The 24908-nt window shown below is 37.9% G+C and overlaps 1 protein-coding gene across 6 annotated transcripts in view; it reads left to right on the top strand.

Moving 5' to 3' along the window:
• METTL15 (methyltransferase like 15) overlaps nt 1–24908 on the top strand; it is a 382010-nt gene that overhangs the window by 347303 nt on the left and 9799 nt on the right. For 2 of the 6 annotated variants that reach the window (XR_014837124.1, XR_014837121.1), the window contains one exon: nt 16683–17402. The gene's annotated coding sequence lies outside the window, so the exon portion shown is untranslated. Of the gene's footprint in view, nt 1–16682; nt 20706–24908 lie in introns of those variants that run through there. The other 4 variants (XR_014837122.1, XR_014837123.1, XR_014837125.1 and 1 more) reach the window with 4 other exon arrangements.

Genomic DNA, 24908 nt, shown 5'->3' with positions numbered 1-24908 from the left:
GTAAATGAATGAAGACGAGTTCTCAGTGTGCGCTCTGCTCTTGCCCCTGTCGTCCAAGTGACATAGGGTCTCCCTCACTAAACTTCCTTGTCTCTATCTTACGGTTATTTCTACTCACCGTTTTAGCTCAGTTTCTATTCTGACTTAGTCCCTATTTTGATATTTCCTTGGCTATAATGGAATAATCATGGACTTTGAAGTTAAATGATTTTGAATTTCAGTGTCACCCACTTACTGGCTTCATAAACTTGGTTGCTGAAATCCTCATTTACTTCCTTATAAAACAAGTTAAATAATACCTACTTTTAAAACCTGGTCATAAGGAGTTCCCTTTGTGGTGCAGTGGTTAACGAATCTGACTAGGAACCATGAGGTTGCAGGTTCGATCCCTGGCCTCACTCAGTGGGTTAAGGATCCGGCGTTGCTGTGAGCTGTAGTGTAGGTTGCAGATGCGGCTCGGATCCCAGTTGCTGTGGCTGTGGTGTAGGCTGGTGGCTATAGCTGGGATTAGACCCCTACCCTGGGAACCTCCATATGCCATGGGAATCGGCCCTAGAAAAAGACAAAAATAAATAAATAAATAAATAAATAAATAAAAATAAAAGCTGGTCATAAAGATGAAAAGAAATCATGATGTAAATGGCAGAAAATAACCACTCAATGATTGGGAACTATTATTGTTAATACTCTGCCCTGTAACCCATTCTGCCTTTAGTACTAAAGCATGACCTGACCTGAGGTCCTAGTTTTTATCTTGTATAAAACAGCTTTCCTGGGATTAATATATTACAGCATGATTTCTGAGTAGCAATATGACCTATTATCCCTCCTTCTGTGCTCAAATTGTTTGAATCATGGGGTTTACTGGTACCTGAGTTACTAACCAATCTCAGCATTCTTTCTCACTGAGTTCATACTTTTACAGCAGAATCCTTAACACACTGTTCCAGTGGCCACTACAAATCAATAAATATGTATATATCTGACTCCAAGACTTCTGCCTTTAGACCATATCATTTCCCTGAGCTCTAGGTATATATCCAGCCATCTGTCACTTCTTCTCTTAGATTCAACACACTTCTTAAACTTACTGCTTCCAGTAAAGAAACCTTGACTTCCATTTTCAAAATAATCTCTACTACTCAGTCCCATCTCAGAAATGGGACCTTTATTACTCTAGTTTTGCTTAGTTCCCAATCCTAGAAATAATCTTCAAAATTGCCTCTTTGCTTCATATCCATACATCCATAGGTCAGTTTTGATTCTGACTACTTGTCCTATTAGTTCTTCCTCTAGCCACTTCTTACCCTCTTAGCCCTTAAATTGCTACATCCCAGTCCCTGGATGCCATCATTTCTTGCCCAGATTATCATAAACTTTCTCATGCATTTCTTAGTTCTTTTCAGCTTATTCTTCATGAAGCAGAGTGATGTTCTCCAGTTGAAATCAGAGCACCTAACTCGCTTCTTCAAAGCCCTCCAATAGCTTCCCACCTCATTAGAAAAGATCCAAAATCTTTACCATGTCCCCTAAAGTGACTTATGGTCTGGACTCTGCCCAATCCCTGGCCTCATCAGCTGCACCTCTTTGCCTGGTCTTCTCCACTCCAGTCATATAGTGATTGTCTTTCTGTTTTTCAAGCAGTCTAAATGTTTTCCATCCTCAGGGTCCTCCTTCTGCCTGCCTCTGCTCAGAAATCACCTTCTCAGAGGGGCCATCTTTAACTACTTATGACATTGCCTTCAGATAGATTATCCTGTACCTCCTCACTATGCTTATTTTCTTCAGAGCATTTATTAAACCACATGAATTTTTATTCTGGTCAGTTTTTACTTTGTGTCTCCTATCAGTAGCATATAAAAGTCTATGTGGGACAGAACCTTATCATGTTTACTATTGTAGCTGTAACACTTAGAACAGAATCTGGTACATAGTAGCTACCCAACAAATATTGGTTCAGAAAGTGAGTGACTGACTGCATGAATGTAGCCATTAGTTATCTGTGTTTTAAATTTATCAACACTATCACTGGTTACCACAGCTCTGTTCTTTTCCAGCTACCTGTCTATCCATCTACTCAAGGAACCTTTATCCATACCTATATTTGCCCAGTTATAAGTCTGATTAGAGAAATGGAATCCACTACAAAACACCATGGCAGGGCCATACTTTCACTTATGTTTAGACTAATATGGTGTAGACTGATGTTTCCACATCTCTATAGAGTCTTCTTGTCCCTTAGTCACTTCCTTTCATTGCCGTCAATAAATAGGTTCCCTCTCAATTCTTGCAAGTCCTGCTGGACTTACATCTGATTAATCATGATGGCCTTGAAGGACACTGGCCTAAGAATGGAATACCAGGACTTCTATATTTGGCAATCAGTTGGAATCCAAGGATTCTTTCTAATAAAGGAAAGGTTCAACTAGAAAGGCAAAGGGCATGATTAAGGGATAAGACCAAAGTACCCAGTCCTGCTCTGGCAAATCAAATGAATTGGTGTTAGGCCGAGACAGACATGGTTCAGTGATATTGACCTACATACACATCTTTTAAATATCATACATAGAGGTGTATTTTTTATGTTACTGGATCATGCTATGTACTGGCTCAGTTTCCTAGGCCACCCTTTTTTGACCAGCTAGTATCCACATTTTCATTGATGATAATATCAAAATGCCTTTCGGCACTTGTTTTGCAATTTCTACTGTTTCCCAATATTGAAAGCATCATAGAGTTAAAATCAGGCCACATCTGTTGCTTGTTAGGACCATAACTTTGCCATATGTTCTAAGGTCTGTGGAATGGAGAATAAATCCCTTGGAGATGGAGATTTTCAGACTCTTGGCTCTCAGTGTAAGCATAAAGGTATTCTACTTATGCAGGAACTCTGAATAGTCTAAGTGATTTGACCACATCACCTTAGGAACCAGCATAGTGTCTAATATACAGTCAATGTGTCATTAATATGAGACGAATGAGATCCTGCCAGCTTTTCAATAACTGTCCAGTCATGGAACCAGTTTAAGAAAGACTCATTCGTCTTCTTCTTTTGCACTGAGTCAATTCTTTATAATTTTAAAAAATATATTAAGATAATTGCAAGGACTCCAAGAGGTCTTTCAGATGATTCCTTTATGCTCTTAAATCTTAGGGATAGAATGATAAGAAGAACCCTGGGCAGGAAAGCAGGAGAGCTATTTCTGCTTTCACATGGGCTAATAATTAAATATACTAACTTGTGTAAGTTGCTTTACCTCTCTGGGCTTCTGTATATTTGTAAAATGAGAGGCTCAGATTAGATTTCCTAAGAACACTTCTGTGTTTCACATTCTGTGAATCTATTGCTCAGACACCCCCAACCTTATGGCCAAGCAGGCTAAGTGACAGCATATTTGTGGGGAGCTCATTGCATTTCAGGTGTTCTCCTCCATACTGAATTAAATCCCTCATTTGTCTTTGCCTCAGCCTCATATTTCCCACAACTTTATTTTAGGTCATAGAATTTGCTGCTTGGTTTTTCTTTTATCTAAGTTCTATTCTTTTTGACCTAAGTAGTAAAAGAGTTACTATGACAACAGAGTAATTTTCCTGGATGGCCATATTTAATTTGCTTAAGTAGACATTAGGATTGCAACATGTTTCATTAGCTCTGAGGCCCTTGGGATGTAACACTGAAGTGCTGGGCAGACCAGAGCTTCAGGTTAAGCCCATTGAAACCTGGGTCTATTGACTGTGTAGAGATGACATTTTCTTTACGGAGTCTGTGTCTTAGTTGCTTAGACTGGGTAAGTAGCAAAAGTAATTACTAAAGGAAATTGTAAGAAGATCTGCTACTTTAGCTAACAAAATAAGAAATGGAAGAAAAACTTTAATCTCAGTCCTGGATAGCATAAATCAGAAGGTAAATAGCCAAGATATTAAAAATATATGTTTTGTATCTGTTTGTTTATTTTCCTGTTATGTGAAAGAGGAAAATAGACCTTTATCTAAATTAAAGCTTAGATTCCCAAAGACAGTATGTTAAGGAGATGGAAATTATATGCAACTGATGTTCAACAGTAAGGAAATAGAATGTATTTGGCCATTTGAGTAAAATGCTAATTCTAATTAATAATTATAAGGATGAAACAAATAAATATTAATATTTATTATGATAGCAGTAACAGTAAACATTATTCAAATGTTTTCAATATGCCAGACATTGTATTCATGAAAACCATATGGAATATAATTATTATTATTCTAATTATACAGATAAGAGAAATGGAGATTTAGAGAAGTTAATACCCTGCCCAAAGTCATGGCTGTTTAATAGGCAAACTGAGTAGCAAATTTGGGATTAATTCACTTTCACCTCTTGCCCTTAGCCTTACACAGTACTCGCCTGCTCTGAGCACATCTTGGAACTGCCTAGACCATTGAGGATGATGAAGTTAAAAACTGGAGAAGGTTTGAAGAGACCTTCTCTGGGGTCTGTGTGTGAGGTGCATGTATTATCTGGGGACTAATTTGGAAATGAATTGGACAAGTAGGTGTCAGTACTGAGTAATAACTCCAGGATGATTTTCTGGGACACACCAGAGAGTTTCTGGAAGGAGATTAGCCATATGCCACAGACTTGTGGAGTTCTTTCACAATGAAAGAAAACCCATGCTGGTCACCCACTGTTAAGATTTTTAAGGACCCTGGGAAATGAACATAGGCACATGTGTCATGTCACATGCACACATACATATGCTTTCTATTCAATGCAAAGATTGTATTTAGACACCTAGATGATTACAAGGACCCAGAATGCATTTTTTTTCAGACTCACACTGTAAATTCTGTCCTTATCACAAACATTAAATATAAGAAAGCAGAGCAGAGTCCACTGTTCAAATGTCTCCTAACATGGTTGGCTTGGCTGGGGTGATAATATCTTCCAGCTTTTACTTATCTTTGTATTAGGGTGAGAGACATCACAGTGGAGTACGAGAACATGAAATTGAGTCAGGTGGAACTGTGTCAGTACCCTTGCTGTTCCTTGTTGCTTAGCTGCAACATCTTAGAAGGGGGATTTAACTCTGATTCTCATTCCTTTAGCAATGAAACAGGGATGATTTCTTATGCCCAAGGCAGAAAAGGAGGGTCTGGTGAGTTGATGGGGTACAGTCGCAAGGAATCTACTTGCATGAAGACTTGAAGCATGTGCTTGGGAAGACTTGGGAAAAGGGCCAGATGTGTGACCTTGACTTAGTGGGCTGGACATTGTGACTGCCTTTGCAGATGCTCTCTTCCACCCTCCTGTGACGTGGTTAGTATGCAGATTGGGTAGGCCCTAATTAGAAAAAGCCAATCAGCTTTTGAACAACAGTTGTGTCAGGGACTGGCAATAACCACAGAACTAAACCAAGGAACACATGCCCTCTATCTGACCAGGTTAGTCAAGTCAGAACATGGGATTATTTTATTTACAATTGGAGAAAGGATAAGACCACTTTCTTACTTTGAATGGCGTGATGTGCAGTTGTAAGACCTGGGGTGGCTGCAATGAAAAAGGAAGACATTTGGACTCAGCTATCATATGTAGGCCAGAGATAAGTGAATTGTAAGGAAATAGAGCCAGAGCCCTGATCGAACCATTCCTAAACTCCAACCTATCTTTTTCACTTAAATGAGATAACAAATTCCCTTTGTTTTTTAGATCTGGTTGATTTGGATTTTGAAATTGCTATTACTTACACTGAAAGTCTGGTAAGCTACACACACTTATGATTCTTTAATCATCAGGGAGCAGAAGTTATTATGAGTTCAGAGTGAGGATGTGTCTTCAGCTTGTTTCTGGCAAAAATGTCAACGGCTGCATCCCCCTCCCTCTACCATCTCCCCGGTCCTTCGCTCTATCCTCCCTCCAGATTTTGAACACATGTTTGATGCCTAGGCTAAGAGAGCTTTGTAATTAGAAGTTAAACAAGAATTTACTATACTCCTGTGCACATCAGGTTCAAGCTGCATTGCTTTAGGGCCTTCTAATGGACATTAACACCAAAGAAGGGGCTAGGCCTTTGCTTCTCTCACGGATCACCATATAGCCCATAGAGGACAGCAATACATTTATTTGTGTGTGGCACATGGTGACTCTATTCCTTTTCCAGGTTATCTATGGCAGCTTGCTACTAAGTTTAAAGAAACAACATGTATGTACAGAGTTAAGTATTCCAGTACAGTATTAAAGTAGACCTGTGGAATAAAATATATCATGTTTAATTTTGGTTTGACCATATAAAAGGGTATGAGATAGGGGACAGGAGAGTCAAAAGAAAGGCATGAGAAAAAAATAAGTGATTGTAGGATCCATAATGGATCAGGGAACCAGTGAGCAGGAGAACAAAATTTTGTGGCTTTGTGTTTCTTTTAATTTACATATTTAATTCTCAATTCTTTTATTCTAGTCTAGAATTGTATGTTAGTAAAGACAATACTAACTTATTTAATAAACAACCTCTAAAATTTCAGTGGCTTAACAAATAGACATTAGCTCATGTAATAAACCAAGACTGTCAATCCTGGTCTATGTTTTTTCTCCATGTGATTCCTGACTTGGGCTTCTTGCATCTCATACTCTGCTATCCTCTAAAGCTGGGGTTGGCAAATTTTGTCCTGTGGGCTAAATATGGCCCTCTGTTTGTTTTTGTAAATATTTTTTTTTTGGAACACAGCCTTAAGTGTTTGTTTATGTGTTGTCCATAGCTGCTTTTGCACTATAAAGGCAGAGTGGAGTAGTTGTGACAGATCATATGGTAACAAAGCATAAACTGTTTATCATCTACCCCTTTACATAGAAAGTTTGCCAGCCTTGGCTCTAGGGCCGTTTTGTCATCTTCATTGAACCAGCAGGAATAAAAAAGTATGAAGAAGTTATAAACACCTCTTTAAAGCCTTAAATTAGAGGAGCCAATATTTCTTTTACTTCCATTGCATTGGTAAAACTGGCCACGTGGCTGCAATAGAGGTGAAGGATGCTAGAAAATGTAGTCCCTGGCTAAGAAGCCTCTTCCCAGAAACAACCTGACAGTATGAAGGGTGGAGCACATATTTTGGTAGATAATTATTCGTATCTGCTACAAAACATCTGATCATAAGCTTGAAAGGGACCATAGAAATCATACTTGCTTAATTTCTACTAATGAAGTATATCCTATGTTTTGGAAAGTATGTTGGGTTCTTAAGAAATATAGATTAAGAGGACTAAGTCAAATATACTAAACCGCCATTTACATGTTTCTTTAACTCATTACAGGAAATTCAAAATTGAGAAGTCATTTAGAATAATTTTGAAGGGAATAATGGACTGGTGGAGAATAGAAATGTGATTTTTGTCTCATCCTAGGTCAGTGCTGCCCTAGATGCCAGCTGTTGGCTGTTATTGAGTGGTGGGAATATTGGGGAATGATTTGTTCAGATTAAAAGACTTGGAGCAGGGACTGTAAGATCTGGAGTTCAGTGGGCACTGGGCATGGAGAGCCAGGCTGCAACGTACCATGCCATGAGACTTACCAAGGAAGTGTGCTTGCACCTGGGGAAGACTGAAAATGAAGACAGCTGCAGTAAAGTTAGCTTTCCCTGGTGAGTTGAAGTGGAAGGATAGGCTTGCCTATCATATCTATAATTTGAAGTTCAATGTTTTTTCCCTCTAGTAGTTCATACTACTCTTTCTTTGATAAACTTAATATCAACTTAATATCTTCAACTTAATATCTTCTTTTTGCTTGTCATTGGGAATAAGACATTATCTTTGTTCTTGAGGAATACATGATTTAATTCTCCTGAGAATGTCATGCCCAAGTGAGTGAGATCACATGAGGGAATAGTTTGGTGTGTTTAAGAATGACTTCCTAGATGTGATGACAACTGCATTATGTCTTGATAGATAAGGTGAATTAGGTAGAGGGAAAATAATGAGTAAGGGGAGAAGGTCACCCCGTGAGATAGAATATCATAGGGAAATCTATAGAGGTCTAAAGTAGCATGACTTGGAAGAAATGAAAGGTAATGAAATTGTTGAAACAGACAAGAAGCAAAATAATAGTGCTTAGAACTGGAATGATAAGCAAGGGTCAGATTACAGAAGTTCATGCAGACCATGTTGAAAACCTAGGATTCTAGCACCTTAGTGATGGGGAGGCATTGAAGTACTGCCTCTCCATATTGCCATTTTTTACTAATGAGACAAAATTGGAGTATTCAGAATAGAGACTGCTGACCCGTCATGACAACTAGAGTGTAAGGAGAAGCATAGAAGTTGCTGTATATTCCACCTAACAAATAAGCCAAGATGAAGACCACAGTATTCCCAGTCATCCCCTGATTAATAGCAGCATCCTTATTTTGGCCATGGCTTAGCTAAGGACAGGAGAAACCAAGAGTATTCTTCTCCCTGTGATTATAAAAGGTGGGATTATATTTTGAGCACCCTCTCACTTCTCTTTTAATATTGTATAACTCTTTTTTTTTTTTTTTTTTGCCTTCAAATATGTTTCTCCCCATTGTTCTGAGCCTTGTCTTACCTACAAAGAATTAAAAGGCAACCTTTTCTTTGTGGGAAGGAGTAGAAATCCACCCTGGAGTTCTGGATGAGCCACTTGTTATCTGTTTGCCTTTAAAAATGATTTTGCTTTCAGTCCAGCCTTGCTGGCTGATGAAAGGCACTTTGAGCTTTTAGGGGAAAAGGAACTCCTTTCCCTTTTTAGCAACTTCTCTTGTTTATATCAATGCCTTATTCCTATATTTCACTCTGTCTTGCCACTCTTTCCATTCTCAACTGTCATTTCCGTTTGCTTTGGCAATAAAGAAGGAATGAAAGGCAAAACAAAACAGCCTGCCATGGTTGCTGACAATGATAAGTCTGTGGGGAAAATTTTCAGAAACCTCTGAGAATAGACTTCAGTGGTTTCTCAGCCCACAAGTTTCAGCTGCACTGGGAACAATGGCTCTTCTGCCTACCTCCAAAGGACAAGATGAGACAAGGGCCTTGTTTTTTCTTTCTCTTCCAAGCTTCAAACTTGAGCAAACAGTCTTTACTTAACCCACATGGAAAACTTGCAAACACAAACACATTCCTCCTCTCCTATTAGTGCAAGGATGAAAAGCAAACTTCAAATTAGTTAATGTTCTTGTAGTTAAGTGGTTCCCCATTGACTGGGAGTGTGTAGGTGGGGGAGCTGACTTGGAGGGGCTTTTGCTGTTGGGCCAACAACAGAGTAAAAGCCAAAATCACTCAAATTGCAAGAGAAAGTTTTTTTTGCAAAGCATAAAGAACTCATGTAGGTGGTACAGAACCTCGCCTATGCTGTACACTAGTGTTCCCACTCTACAAGGGCACATCTGGGTGGCATGTGAGAAATGGAGGTGACTTTGGGGAAGGGACCATCCTTCTCTTTGTCATGGTCCATAAATATTTATGGATCAGCCCTTTATAAGGGTGCTTGGCGCCACCACCAGTTTTATTGTTTAGCAGATTGAAAACTAGTTCTGAGCTCATTCCTTGGTCCCCTGAAAAGAATGTCTGGGCTTTTACCAATGAGGTGGCCACATCATTGCTGTTGAAATACATGGCCCTCTTGTTCCAGGGGAAGGAAAGTCTATGCATCCAATTCGAGAAACCAAGCCAATTGGGAAGTGAACAATCCTTACAGCAAGAATCTTGGGAAAGTGTCAGCTGGTTTGCTGAAGTTTGGCCATTTCATCTTCATACCTGTAGTGAAGTGAGTATTTAAGGAAAATTCAGGATGACACTCTTCCTTCTAATTAAGAAAAACAAGCAAAAAACAAAAGTACCTAGTGGTTTGAACAAGTTGGAAATTAGGTTAGAGGTTATGAGTTGGAGGTGACCTTTGATTTAGTACAATATCAGCAACTAAGAGAGTTTGATTTAATCCCTCCCTCGCTAATGAATCACCACACTCATCCTGAAATATCACTGTTAGTTCACAGATATCATAGGGGTTTTAACTCTGGGCCCACAGAGTGTCTGTGATAGACATTAAGGAGATACATAACTGGGTATCTAAGCTTGCTGTAATTCCAGACAAATTTCACATATGTATCTGTGTATATGTGTGTCTGTGTCTTTGCACTTTTCTCAGACAGAAGATTCATTTCTTTCATCAGATTTCAAAGAGTTTTGTAAATCTTAAATACTGAGAACTACTATTAGAATGTTGTAGTAGAAACATTTCAGAACTATCTGACCTAGAGCATTTCAACATGCTCATTTTTTTGTGTGTTCATGAGATTCACCTGAGATACTTGTTTAAAAGACGATTCCTGAGCGCTGTCTCTACACAGGCTGTTGGAGTAGATCTTAAGGGTTGGGCCCGGAGTTCTGCTTCTTAATGAGAACTTCAGAGATCATGAACTATACACATGGGCCACCGATTAGACTTGAATGCCAAGTGAAATTAAGAGAGAAGGAAGTGTGATGGACAGGTGCACAGGACTACAGGACTGGTGGAACTCAGCTTCCCTTCCAACCAGAGTAGCTCTGCCTTCTCCTTTACCTATCGAGCTTCCTTGTAAGATCTCATTTGAAAAAAGGCTGAAAAAATGGCGTGAAATTCACTGACATAATCCAACATGTTACAGAAGAGGAAAATGAGACCCAGGGAGATAAAGTGATTATGCCAAGATCACAATTGCTTAGTGATCCATTTGAAACAAGAACCAAACCTGATTCCTTGTCCATGTAGTTTCCATCATAGATAAATATCCTTAAAGCCACATATCAGAGTTAAAGCTTTTATCTCTTTTTAGCATATTGTCTAGGAGGAAAGATACGAAGTTTAAGCTTTCTTATCCAACCAAATAAGGAAACCCTCTTGCCTCAGAATGTTTCAATTAGAAGAGAACTGAGTCATTAGGAAGGCCTGGGTGAGGCAGTTGGATAGAGCACATGACTGAAAACAGCTTCACTGTTTTGTCTAGTGCCAGGACTGGCACTCAAGAGACATTGCCTCCACAATAGTCCCAAGAAAAGAATTTAGTGTTAGGACACACTGTGAGTTCCTTTATTCATCTATCAATATTTCCTTTCTTTGTTTTGAACATTATCTGGTAATTAATGGCATCAGGTGATTCTTCAGACTCGACTTTAGGATTTCTGACATGGTATAAAATTTCAGTTGGTGAAATGGTGGGGAGGGGGAACATGGCATTCTTCATGGAATTTAGAATTTTATTGATTTAGGAAGGTGGATCTCAAAAGTTTTTAAAGCTCAGTCAAGGTAAATCTGGGTGGTGATATCAATTATGTAGGCCAACAAGAGTTGTAAAACCAGTCTGAAAATGTTTTCCAACCTCTCTCACGATTTCTGATGCTGCCGCATTCTGACTTATGAAAAGTTTATTTTCTTTGTTCTCAGTTTCCATTTGGGTTCTGGCCAGTATTGAGAACTAGGAATTTCAAGGCTGGTTTACAAAACTATCAAACTTAAAAAAAAAACCTGAAAACAAAACCAAAAACCTTCAGAAGCTGTTCCTATGGAACATGTAGTGAAATGCTATTTATCCAGGATGCAACTAACCAACCCCTTAAAAAAAATAAAACGGAAGAATACTTTATACAGTTTTATGCCATGACGATTGACAGTCAGAATCCTGACCTGGGGACCTACAAAATCCTGATGTATCTAACTCATCTAAGGAAGATTCCATTGTAATCAGTTACTGTTTAGGGCCCAGTACATATTTTATTGTGTCATGGAGGTCCCAGCATGGAGGTCCTAGCGTAGGCACGTCCAGCCAATTCTAACATGTCAGAGCCTGTCACAAGGCCTGATGGGATCTACACTCTAGTCTCTTTCTATGAGTAAACAGGAAGGTAGTTGGTAAAAGCACTATTCCAGTTGCAGGAGGATTTCACCCTGACACAGAAGAGTTACATGTAGAGGTTTGTGAGGTGAGCGAGGCTAGTAAAGAAGACAGGGTGTTGGCTTCGTCCTGGAGCATCCAACTGAAGTTAGTCCCTCCTGGGGCAGTGTTGGAAGTTTAGGAAGTTGGGGCAATGTGCCGTATATCATGTTTGAGGCTCTTTCAGATCGACCTGCTCGGAATCCCAGAGCTGACCTTGAACTCCTTTGTCCCCTGGCTTCCGGCTGGGTTGGACTGGGGCACTAGCAGACCAGTAGGCAGGAGCAGAGCGAGGTCAGGTGATGATCACTCTGCCTCCATCCACATCCTCAGGCTGGGTGTTGCCCTCAAGTAAAGGCTTCTTCAGGCCTGGAGGTGGCCTCTGAGATCCTCTGTCATTAGCTTGGGGTAGAGCACTGTTCCAGGCAGTTTCCCCTTAGGTTCTCCTCCACTCTGGCAAGGATCCTTTTATTAAGTTCACCTTAATTTTCCCAATTGGAGAATGTTATCTACATCCTACAGGTGTATGATATGAGTCAGTGAAATGAATGCTGTATCACTGACATTTGGTTCAGACACTGAGAGCATACAAGGTAGAGACGTTCTGGGCCTTCACACGGACAGGAGGAAGCACTTTTCTGGGAGATGTATAGACTTGGCCATGGCAGGAACAGATGATTTCTCTTGTTCCCAGTTATCTGTTATTTATTAGAAAGTGGTTAGGGCACTGTCACTGTACATCTAGCTCTGGTAGCTTTAGATAAACTGGTTTGCTCAAATGAGGATACCCTAGATATACATATCAGGTCCTTCAGACAATAATGCTCTGTTTTGGGAACTCATTCAGACCCTCTTCCCCTTGCCGGCATCACTCAGATCCCAATTTCTCAGCTTCCTCAATCTCTTCTTCTGTTTCAGCATTACAGTGCATTTTTATTCTTAGCTTACTTTTTGATTAAAGACTGTTTGGACTGATGCCCTGCCTTTGACCTTGGCACCTTTCCAGGACACGGTATGGGCATGTCTCAGAGATATTTCTGGTTTAGTTTCCAGACCACTGCATATTACAATAAAGCCAATCACATGACATTTTTGGTTTCCCAGTGCATACAAAAGTTATATTCACACTATACTGTAGTCTATTAAGGGTACAATAGCATTATATCTAAAGAAGTGTACATACATTAATTGAAAACTTAATTAAAACATGTTAAAAATAGGCATTCCCGTCAAGGCACAGTGGTTAACGAATCCAACTAGGAACCATGACGTTGTGGGTTTGATCCCTGGCCTTGCTCAGTGGGTCAAGGATCTTGCGTTGCCGTGAGCTGTGGTGTAGGTTGCATATACGGCTGGGATCCTGCGTTGCTGTGGCTGTGGCATAGGCCAGCGGCTACAGCTCTGATTAGACCCCTAGCCTGGGAACCTCCCCATGCCAAGGGACCGGCCCAAGAAAAGGCAAAAGAAAGACAAAAAAAAAAAAAAAGAAAAATGTTAAAACATGCTAACTACCATCTGAGCCTTTAGCAAGTCATAATCTTTTTGCGGATGACCTCGGTGTTGATGGCTGCTGGATGATCAAGGCGGTGGTTGCTGAAGGTTGTGGGGGCTGTGGCAATTTCTTAAAATAAGACAATGAAGTTTGCTGCACTGATTGACTCTTCCTTTCATGAATGATTTCTCTATAACCCCAAATGCTGTTTGATAGCATTTAACCCACAGTAGAACTTTTTTCAGAATTAGTCAATCTTCTCAAAACTTGCTCTGATTTATAAACTTATTTTATGTAATATTCAAAATTCATTGTTGTCATTTCAACAGTTTTCACAGCATCTTCACCAGGAGTAGATTCTGTCTCAAGAAACCACTCCTCATTCATTAAAGTTTCCTAATGAGATTATAGCAATTCAGTTATATCTTCAAGATCCACATCTAATTATTTTGCTATTTCCAACCACATCTGCAGTTACTTCCTTCACTGAAGTCTTGAACTCCTCACAGTTATCCGTAAAGTTTGGAATAAGCTTCCTCCAAATTACTGTTGATGTTGATGTTTTGACCTCTTCCCCTGAGTCACAAATATTCTTAATGAAATCTGGAATGGTGAATCCTTTCCAGAAATCTCCATTTCACTTTGCTCAGATCCATCAGAGAAATCACTGTCTATGGCAGCTATAGCCTTATAAAATGTATTTCTTAAATAATGGGACTTCAGAGAAGAGAGTACTCCTTAACCCATGGGCTGCAGAATGGATGGTGTATTAGCAGGCATGGAAACATTAATCTCATTGTACATGTCTATCAAAACTCTTGGGTGACCATGTGCATCAACAATGAGTAGTAATATTTTAAAAGCAATCCTTTTTCTGAGCAGTGGGTCTCGACACTGGGTTTAAAATATTTAGTAAACCATGTTGTAAACAGTTGTGCTATTGTCCAGGCTTTGTTCTTCCATTTATATGGCACAGTCAGAGTAGATTTAGCAGAATTCTTAAGGGCCCTAGGATTTTCAGAATGGTAAATGAGTATTAGCTTCAACTTAAAATAACCAGCTGCATTAGCCTCTAACAAGAGAGTCAGTTTTTCCTTTGAATTTGAAGCCATGCATTGACTTCTCCTCTCCAGCTATGGAAGTTCTTGATGATATATTTTAATTGAAAAGCTGGGGTTTTTTTACATTGAAAATCTATTGTTTAAGGTGGTCAATTCCATTAATTATCTCAGCTGGATCTTCTGGATGACTTGCTATAGCTTCTACATCAGTGCTTGCTGCTTCGTCTTGCATTTTTACGTCATGGAGACAGCTTCTTTCCTTTAAACTTTGTGATTAATCTCTGCCAGCTTCAACCTTTTCTTTTGCATCCTCCTCAACTCTCTTATCAGTCTTCACAGAACTGAAGAGAGTTAGAACCTTGCTATGGATTAGGCTTTGACTTAAGGGAATGTTGTGGCTGTTTAGATCTTCTATTTCAGACCATTCAAACTTTCTCCGTATCAGCAAATGTAATATGGAGAAAAAGAAGAAAAATTAGAACCTAAATTAAGGCCAGCCCAGGCTGGTAAACTGAATGAACTATTTGTTATTTGGCTCTCAACAGTGCTAGGGAAAAAAAATGCTAGGCCATATGTGTTTGGCTGAGTTTGTCCCTGAGGGAACACATTCAGAGACTTTTCTATAACTACAATATACTGAAAGTAATCATAAATATGGGAAAGTGGGAGAAGGTGATGATTTGGAGGTCATACCAGGATTTTCCTTGCTTTGAGTTGATGAAAAGCTTGTAATGAAGACCTATTTTAGTATGTGGTATTGAGCCATTCATTCATTTGTTTATTTAATTCAACATAACTTTTTAAAATCTACTATGGGCTGATGCCAGACGTGAAGTGATGTACATAATATATTTGTCCCCAAGGGGCTTAAAACCAAGTAAAATAAATAAATACAGGAACAGATAAGTGGAATCTAATTCCTACAGGTTTAAAGACCACTTTTTCATTCCAAACATGAATTCAACTCTCTGCAAACTCTTTGAAAGTAGGTGTTTATGTAAAATATAAGGACAGTACTGTTATTTAGAGTGAAGTCTGTAATCAGTACATGTACATGAGCAGTGTATTAGACTTTACCACAAAAATAGAACCAATAAGATATTGTATGATGTATTTTATGGAATTAGCTCACATGATGATGGAGGCTGGCAAGTCCAATATATGCAGGGTGGGCTGGCAAACTGATCTAAAATGTCAACAGTGGTGGGGTTGAGAATCTGTTCTAGGGCATGTGGTTGAAAAGACAGAGTAATCACGTAAATTGGCTTTTACTTCCTCTTTTCACCAAGAAAAAGATAAATCCAGAAATAACTGGACAGTTGTCAGACTATAAGGGAATATTGAGATTCTCAAATTTAGGTCCTCTAAAAACTCCTGCTTCAAGACTCCAACCATAATAAATGAAATCTAAGGAGGTTTTTATGGCAGTGTCTAATTTATACAGTGCTCTGGACTGATGATCAGATTAAGGGTGGTTAGTCTTCCCAACCAAATCTCTAATTTCATCTGGCCTCAAGATATATGCTATTAAGTTGAGATATATTGCCCTAGAAGCTCAGAAGCAAGACTAAAATCAGCCTTGAGAACTTTATCTTGTAAAGAACTTTGAACATGATTATTGGAACATAGAACTGATTGGGAAGTAGATTGGAAGCCTGGCAAGTAACCTACCAAATATTTAAGGGAAAGGTATGGTGAAGGAAATCATCTTTGGTAAACAAGATAGTATTATCTTAATGAGCAGTAACTTATAAGGAGTTCAAAAAAGTGTCTAGGCATAAATAGCATTTAAACTGATTCCTCAAAGATAAAAGGGAACAGTCAACAAGTTAAAGGAGTAGAACATTGTATACTCTCTGATGCCAAGAACTGAATGAGAGGCAGACTAGTTGAGATATAGTAAATTAAAGGGGACATGATGATAGAGGAGGCTACTAGGTATGGACAGGAACATAAACGATTTCAAAATTTATGGTGAGAATTTTGGTAGTGTGTAGATTTCTAGGTATTTTCCCATTTCATGTATGTTATCTAATTTTTTGACATACAATTGTTCATAGCATTTCCTTATATATTAAGTTTTGTTTCTTTTAGTAGTTTGTATATGTTATCCCAGTGTTCTCTGGCCTTCATAGCTTCTGATGAGGAGTTAGCTGTTAATCTTATTGAGCCTCCCCAGTACACGATGGGTCACTTTTCTCTTACTGTTTTCAAGATTCTTTCTGTTTCTGACACAGACACACACAGAGGAAGGACTATGTGAAAACAACAGAGAGAAGATGGCCATCTACAAGCCAAGGAAAGAGGTTCAGGGAAAACTCTGCTGACACCTTGATCTTGGACTTCTATCCTCCAGAATGGTGAGAAAATAAACTTCCGTTTAGGTCACTCAGTTTGTGGTATTTGACAGTAGCCCAAGCATACTAACAAATTAATATAAGCCCTGATGCAAGCTTCATGCAATTTAATTCTCCTTTCTGGGTCATAATTTTCTTGTTTGCTAGAGGCTCTAACCACCAGTGATAAAACTAAAAGTGTATGTTATTGTTTAAAGAAGAGCAAAGAAAATTAAAACCCTGTTCCTGTTTTTAATTGATCTATGTATTTTAGGAACTATCTGCTTTTTACACTGAAGAAGATTTAGACTTTCTTTATAAAATACAATCCCTTTTTCTTCTTTAAAAAAATAAATACAGAGAGTTCCCATTGTGGCTCAATGATAACAAACCTGACTACTATCCACGAGGTTGTGGGTTTGACCCCTGGCCTCTCTCAGTGGGATCCAGTGTTGCTGTGAGCTGTGGTGTAGATTGCAGGTGTGGCTTGGATGCTATGTTGCTGTGGCTCTGGCATAGGCTGGCAGCTGTAGCTTCATTTTGACCCCTAGCCTGGGAACTTCCATATGTCACAGGTGTGGCCCTAAAAAGCAAAAAAATAAAAAATAAAAATAAAATAAAATAAATAAATTTTCTGAGGAGATACTATCATTTGGTTAAATGATGTTTAACTTTAATTTGCAAGTAATCACCCATCCATAATACTGCTGATGGTTACTTGATTTATTTTACTACTCTCCTGAAAAACAAAACTGGTTAGATAATTTTATACTTTTTGTTAAAATTGTTATATATTTGAGTTATATTACTTGGTTTATAGTTTTTCTGATAAGATGTATTGGGAAAGGAAAGTAGGACAAAGGATTGAGTCCCTCTCCCCCCAGTTCTGTATTAAATGTCTATGTTATCTTGGGTAAGCTAACTGGATTTTTGGAGGCTATTAACTACTTCATAATATGGCATTAATCTCATAGTTGTCTCACTTGTTATTTATGTATCATTCAATGAATAAATACCTAAGCTTTGAATACCTCTTACACACCTGGTACTGGATGTTAGTGACTCAATGATGAGCTAACCCAGCTGTAGTCTATGTCTTTGGGCAGCTATACTTTAGTGGAAAGATAGACATTTGTCAAAGGAATACACAAATAAATGTAAAGTTGCAACTTTGCTAACTCCTACAAGGGGAAAGGCATAGTGCTTTGAAATCTTGCAGGACTGGGGCCAGTAGGCAAGGAGGAGGGGATTTAACCTAATCAAGGCATTCAAAGGTCTCCCCAAGGAAGTGATAATTGAACTGAGATCTGACAAAAGGATTCAGTTCTAACTAGGTCACTGGAAGGAGAAAAAGGCAATGAATATGAGATGTGGTGGTATTTTCTTACTATCATTACTGTTTAATAGAGACCTACTCAGTTTTTTTCCCTCTAGTCAGTGAAGTTATAATGTATCTTATGATAATTCCCCGTCTGGAATAAATCTTTCCAAACTTGAAGTTGATGTACCCCAAAAATTCAGACTTTCAAAGTAATTGCCAACTGTCACATTAATGGGAAGAACTAGTAAAAATCAACTCAGTGTAAATCATGGCCCTTTTACATTTTTCTTAATCTTGTTGCTATTTCCCATTCTCTACTTATATTAAAAAATAAGTTTTATACCTACTGTATTTCTCATGTTAAACCTGAATTAATGGCATTCTTTCAGCATCTTATCTCATGCATTGGAAAGAGAGTTAATTCTCTTCATCTTAATCTACTAAGTTTAAAGCTCTTATAATAATGTACTTTATTTTTGAAGGCTTCTGACCAGTAAACTGCATACTTCAAAAAAGAACCATCTAAACCCAATAGGCACTATCCAACAATAAACCAGCCAGTTCCCTAATACCAGGCAATTATATAGGGGATATCAAAGCATAATAAAACACCAGTTTCCCCTCAAGAAAGCACTTAAAAAGATATTCACCTATCTCTGCTCCTTACATATAACACTGCTCCTTTCCTAACTGAACAGAGACCAAGTCAGCACTATGGGTTAAGCTCCTTTAGCTGAGAACAAACTGAACCCAGATGTGAAGTGGGGAAGGTAGGCCAATTTTGCTTTTGGTCTTGGCAGCGCTAAAGAACCTTTTATTTTTTATTTTTTTCAAAGCTTTACAGTACCTGGCAACTTTGGGCCAGGCTATAAAGTTCAAACTTATAAATGTTCATTAGCAATGCTCTGATAATTACTTTGACATCAGTTTTCCAAATGGACACAAAAATTAAATTGTCTCATTATTTCTTTCTTTTGTAAATATTTCTGGTATGTGTGTTTATACTGCATAGATAATAAATAGCTAGATTTCAGTCATTCTAAATTGGCTTTAACTGAGCACTTTTTAAAATAGAGAAGAAATCCAGACTTTCCCTTGGTGAGCAGTTCCTTAAGCAAAGATGACTTAATGGGTCTTTTGATCTACCTAATTTTGAAGATGTGAATAAAAATGCCCCCACAGAAAAACAGAATGGATGAAGCAAATGTTTGACGTGTTAACATACCTGGAATAAAGTAGAATTCTTACTTCAGATCTGGCGACTTAAATATAGCAATTACTAGGGTCTAACTGGTGGGTTCATAATGCTAGAGTGTTTGGAAAAGACAGAGACATAGGTGAAAGTCTACTGGTATTGAGGAGAAAGAGATTTTAAGATCAATAAACAGCAGTTAGTTGAAACCACTAATGAGCTGCACAATATGTCTCAGAAATCACAAGTTTATTTTGCTTTTGTGAGAAGTTGGAATAACTTGTGGTTGAGGCTGTCAACACGCTAGACCGCAATCTTGTGGCAGCCTCTGGTTTTCTAGTGCCTGAGAAGTGTAAAGTTCCACGACAAGGGCAGAAGCCCTGTCATCTGAAGCACACAGATCATCAGCCTTATGATAGAAGACAACTGGAGACGTATCATCTTAAATCATGCAAGATGTAACTTTATGAAAACCAAGTTCTTGATATTCTTCCACATTTCCAACGTTCCTACATTTTAAGGAAAAATATACCCTTCTGCAAACCTGGCACTTTGAAAGTGTGGAACACAGAATTTCACCCTGGTCCCTTCTCTTTTTTTCTCTACTGTGAATTAACAAATGTACTTGAGAAGAATTTTTATGTGTGTAGTGGCTGGTAATGAGATGGGGGAGAGAAAATAAAATGGAATAAAACAATTGCTTTTATTCATCTTTGGCATTTAGTTAAGACTTGAGTGGTTTGGGGGGATTCTTTCATTTTTCTGACTCAGATTTCTCTTCAAATCACCATAATTCTTAGCTCTATACTTGGAACAATATGAGTGCCCTCTGGTGGACAAAATGTCATTTTAAAGTTTTGTGTATATGGACTGAACACAGTTAAGTATGGAAAAAATAAATCTTATGTTTCAAATGTCTTCATTGAACTTCTGAAATCCCTGGAAAATTAGTTCCTCATGTTCTAGGGTGGTGACAGCTATGAAAATAGTTCCATAAAATCAAGGGATAAAAGCAAGTGAGGGTGGCACTCCAGTTCCTATTTGCTACCAAAATAGTGACTTAGAACTATACATAATTTGGATCTTGAACAGGGAACACAAATGTCTAAGGGAAAGCTAATAACCCTACTTCTTAGACATCAACGCAAAGATCTGAAGTGCTCTCATTAAAAACGAGACACTAATGAAGCAACTTGGACCCAAGCAAATCCTCTAAAGGTCTGAAACTGTTGGTGTTTAGTGGTTAGAATCCAAGAAAGAAGGAAAGGAAGAAAGAAAGAAAAAGAAGAAAGAAAGAAAGAAAGAAAGAAAGAAAGAAAGAAAGAAAGAAAGAAAGAAAGAAAGAAAAAAGGAAGCAAGGAAGGAAGGAAGGAAGGAAAGAAAGAAAGGAAGAAAGAAAGAAAGAAAGAAAGAGAGAGAGAGAGAAAGAAAGAGGGAGGGGAGAAAAAAAGAAGAAAGGAAGGGAAGAAGTAAAACCACAGGAGCTGTAACCCATTTACATACTCAACTAATTTAAAGGACAAAGCCATTGTGAGTCTTTAGGGCTCATAAAGCATGTTTTCTCATTGTTTATTTAGATTGCTTATTCTTTACTTTCTCTGTTGGAACATATGTTAAAGGCTGAAAACAGACTATCTGGTTCTTCTTTTGAATCTCCCTCAATTTTTGACTTAATACAAGGATAGCAATCTGATTTAAGATTCACCAAACTGATAAATCCCAAGGATTATGGGCAGTGGTACACTAACCAATGTTTAACAACTGATTGTCTAGGCAAGAAAGCCTGATTGTAGCATTTGCCAATTTCCATGGTGTAAATAATCTCATCATGGTTTATTACAAGCTACCAACACAGTATCACTGATCATGAAATCGGGAAAAGACGCACACAATTGACTTTCACAAACTGGCATTAGGCAGCTCCAGCCTACTACAACATAGAGGGCTTTTAATTATTTTCTCTTGTAACTGACACTTTTGAGCCATGAAGATAAATTATTTTGTAATAATAAAAGAAAAACTCAAAAGTTATTTGAAAAGTTGAGATCTACTTAAGAAATTGTTTGTAATGAAAAGTGTCTTTCATATCAACACAAGTTCCGTATGACTTATATCCCACAATTTTTCATATTCTATAAATGTTTCTAAACTCACTATGTCACTGGCATCTTATAAAAACTGAAAAACCTACATACTACCACTTGACAGCAGAAGACTATGAAGACTGAGGAAGTTGCAGCAATGTATAGGACTGGTCTTACAATTCCAGTTTTCTAACAGTTAATGCAGTAATTTTTCTATTTAACATAGATATTAAAAAGACAATTTACTATGAAATTGGTGAATTCTAACTGCATTCCCAGTTTTCGTTCAACGATTATGTGATCACCCTATTCACTGCTTTGAATAGAAAGGGTTATCCACAACTATCTCTTCAAGAGACTTCTGACAAAGAAGTTTATGCCCAGATACTGGTATGCTATTCTTACAAGGGTCCAAAATAATTACAAAACCACTACCCCTCTCTAACCTCTATGGACATGGAAAATAAGAGTAAAGTCTGATTATGCTTCCCATCCCATGTTTCCCTTTATCTCATTCTTTGGTTCAACCAATGTTTATGGAGTCCTTGAAAACTCATTTCTTCCAATGATCCTCACATCCCGGGGCTTAAGGAAGTCAAGTGCCTAGTTGGAATAGCTCAAGGCCACCCCAAAAACACTGAGCCATGTGAAAATCAATAGCTTAGGACAGTGGAAAGAGAAGAGAGCTGAAAATCAAGAATATCTTAATTTAAATACTGCTTCAGATACTTGTGATTTTCAGCAAATCATTCAGTTTCTCTGATCCTGTTTCTTCTGCTGAATATAGCAATGCCTACCTCATATAGAGGTTTGGAACACTAAATACAATTGATTGTATTAATTAAGTGCTTTTCAAAATGCCTGGAATATTATAAGCACCTAAAAAATAGTAGCAGTAGTAGTTATTATTATCAGTTAGTAGTAATTACTATTATATGTTATCTTATGTAGTATTTTATAACAATACATAATATATTATCATTATATATAATAATTATTATTATTATTATCAAAATGCCTAGCTGACTATCTGGCATTTTGTAATAAGTAGTTAATTAAGATTATTTCCTACACAGGTAGATCATCAAAAAGCAAATAGCAAAAGACAGAATGATGCACATTTCCTTAAATTCAAAACACTAATACCTATTAGGGGCAACTTAACTGCTTTAATATTTTATCTCTGTATATTGGCATTCATTTATTCATTTCCATGGGTATTTTTACCTCCCTTTTACAGATGAGGAATATCTCTGGCTAGATGAATATAATATTGCCTCCGTGTGGGAGATGAGCCTTTTTAAAACATTAATTTCCTGTTCTTTAAATCCATGATGAATATATCGTTGGACAATATCTGTCTTATCTATTATCTATCTCTCTATCTCTATCCATCTATCTAATCTATCTATCTATCTATCTGTCTATCAGCTGTCTATTATCTATCTAATCTATCCATGTATCAATTAGCTAAAACCATCTCCATGTTGACTGTAGTCTTAGGGATGTACATTGTTAAATAACTGATTAATTTAAACTAGGTAAAAGCCTTGATTCTAGAAATTACTTTGGTTCCCTGCTTTGATAAGATCATCAACAAATCTTGATCAGAAAGTATTTTTTAAAAATAAATACCAAGAAAGCCAACAAGGGAGAAAAGCCATCCATCAAGGAACAAAGGATATTCCATAACCGTTTCTGGGATTATGGACGTTCCCTGAATTTGCAAATTTTGGCTGAACTCAGTCATTTCTGTGCCTTTTAAAAATGTATATTTTTTATAATTATATAAAGAATTCAGATTTATTATAGAGAGTTTGAAGACTTCAGAAAAGCACAAGAAAAGGAGGACAAAAAACTCAGAGAGAAAACAACCATCCACATTTTTTGGATTCACCTGTATAAGGGGGTCTGTATACATATTTATATCTGCAGTTGCACATATGTCTCATTCCTTTTTTTTTTTTTTTTTTTCAAGCTTTTTAGGACTGCACCCATGCCATATGGAAATTCCCAGACTAGGGGGTCAAATTGGAGCTACAGCTGCTGGCCACAGCCACAGTAACGCCAGATCTGGGCCTCATTTGAAACCTACACCACAGCTCATGGCAACGCCAGATCCCTGACCCACTAAGTGAGGCTAGGGATCAAACCTGCATCCTCATGGATACTAGTCGGATTCGTTTCAGCAGCACCACAACAGGAACCCCCTGTGACCTCATTCTTAATAATGGTATGCCAGTGTGCTGTGGAGAGAAACCATGATTTATTTTACTAATTGTCTAGTATAGGACATTTATGTTTCCAGCTTTAGATATTTAAAAATATCCTCTAAGTCATATGATGATGTAGAGGTAGACGTATTCCCAACTACCCCAATCTCTTAATTTCTTCCCTAAAGCACAAGATTCAGATCTTCCAAGCAGGCTGATGCCTCAGTTTGGTAGTCTTAAAAGGTTCCTTGGCACTTCCTTTCCTAAGAAGTTAACAGAAAAAAAGGTAAAGCTTTGAGAGATGGCTCCTTTGTTGTAGCCAGGATGTATGGTACAAGGAGAAGCAAGAAACATGATAGAAGAGTGTTTACTTTGTTCTTTGGTGGATGGCTTTTCTCTCAGTATGCAGGGTTGTCTGCATGGCAGGGTTTTTTCCTTCAGGAAACAGAACTGCTCAAGCAGATAAGAAGGTTGTAGTCAAGGCAGCCATAGCAGGTGCTACTAGCACAAAGCGGGTGGTAAGAGCATATGTGAGCTCAGTGTTAGAAAGAGCCACGGCAGTGAGTCAGAAGACTTTAATGAATCCAGATTTCAAGGCACAAGAGCCAACTGTGCAATGTGGCAGCCCCAGAGGCAGGACTAAAATCCTTAAATACTCATTCTTGGATTGTCAACTTTCCAGGGATTGGTGGTCAAAACTAAGCATATATTAATATGTTTATAATTAATTACTTATACTTAGCATAATTCTCAGATATATTTGTATAGTAATTTAATACATGCATCATTCAGTGTGTCATAGTAAGCACTCAAATATTATTTTCAAAATAATTCATTTCTGTAAAGATTATAGAGTATTATAGAATATAACCTATATAAAAGAAAATATTTCAATATATTAAATTACATGAGTTTTTATGTGGATGCATGTAAGTGGATACACACACATGAGCATAGGCATTTTAACTCTGAATTTTCCAGTACCCAAATAAATAAGAGAAACAATTAGTGTATTAATCTGAGTCCAGTGAAGAGAAAGAGAAATCACAAAGTAATTTTAACAGAGAAACTCTAATATACAGAATTATTAATTCTACCTGAGGTTGAAGTAAAAAGACATTAGGTAGTAAGAAATAAAGAGGACACCTAAAGAATATAGGAATAGCATATATAATGAGCAGACACTACCCTTAGGGCTGAGATAAAGTACTATGGAAGATAGCTCCTTCTTTAGGCCAGAGCTGAGATTCAGACTCTGTGGATAGCGTGTGGTATGGCTCTCTGGATGGCAGAGAAGTCACAGAGTCATCTGCCATG

The sequence above is a fragment of the Sus scrofa genome, chromosome 2 (genome assembly GCF_054392235.1).
Source record: "Sus scrofa isolate SSC_HxYL_T2T_F1_AM1 chromosome 2, Sscrofa_HxYL_maternal_Yorkshire_Landrace_v2.0, whole genome shotgun sequence".
Taxonomy (NCBI): domain Eukaryota; kingdom Metazoa; phylum Chordata; class Mammalia; order Artiodactyla; family Suidae; genus Sus; species Sus scrofa.
The sequence above is the reverse complement of the archived record's forward strand: the minus strand, read 5'-3'. Positions and strand labels throughout refer to the sequence as shown.